Genomic DNA, 1,060 nt, shown 5'->3' with positions numbered 1-1,060 from the left:
TGGTCTCCCTCATGGGAGATGGTGGCCTGAAGCAGGGCTCTCTGTACCTCTCCAGTGGCCTGTGTAAGCATGCAGAACAGACTTCTGCCAGCCCCCTCCCCAGCCCTCTAAATGTCCCTGTGCGGGGCTGGATGAATGTTTTCTGACCACACAGGACTGGCCGTGGCGTTAGGGACTGACACTCTAAGCGACTGGGCAGATGGCAGCTAGGGTGGGTGGTCAGGGATGAAGGGAATCCCAGGACCAGCCCTCCTGGCCTTGGTGAGAGCTAGCCTGGGTGGGCACCATGGCTTCTCGGAGGACTCTCTCCATCAGCTTCTGTTTACTGCCAGCTGAGAAGACTCAGGAAGGACAGGGCAGGGTCCTGCTCACTCCCAAGGGTTCTATGAATGTTTAAGCAGTAAGAGCAGCTAATGCTCTTGGAGAGCTGACCCACGCCTGTAATTCCCACCACTCGGGTGGCTGAGGCAGGTGGATCAGACTGAGCCACAAGTTCCAATTCAGCCTTGGCAATTTAGCAGAGCCCCTCAAAATAAGAAGGCTGGAGATGTAGCTCAGTGGTAAAGTGCCCCTGGGTTTAGTCCCCAGTAGGGAAGTGGGTAGGGCCAGCTAGTGCTTATGCAATGCTTCTTAGGTTGCAGACACTTTATAAACACACACAATACCTACTATGTTGTGTATATTAGTATCTTCCCAAAGACTCTGTGAGGTCCGTGCGGAGCTTCATCGGCAGGTGCTCTGGGCTCTAGGGTCTGAATGAGCCAGGGATCTAGAGCGCCCGGGTGTCGGCTTTGGGGGATGCTTTCCCCAGGTGGTCCTACCCTTGGGTCGGGTAGGCTGGTGAGAACCGGGAGGGGTAGGTGGAGGCAGGGCAGGAGAAAAGGCCCAGCCTCCCCAGTGCGGGTCCCTCACCCTCCACCGCAAAGCGCGCTCCGGGCGGAGGGGGCGACACGGGGCTGAAGGCGTGGCTACCGCGGGCCGGGCGCGGGCGGCTGCGGGGCGTGGGGCGTGTCCGCGCTGGCCCCGCCCCCTGCCCTCGGGCTCGCGGCCCCGCGGGCTT

This window comes from Sciurus carolinensis, chromosome 1 (assembly GCF_902686445.1).
Source record: "Sciurus carolinensis chromosome 1, mSciCar1.2, whole genome shotgun sequence".
NCBI classification, from domain to species: Eukaryota; Metazoa; Chordata; class Mammalia; order Rodentia; family Sciuridae; genus Sciurus; species Sciurus carolinensis.
This window is presented reverse-complemented; position numbering follows the sequence as displayed.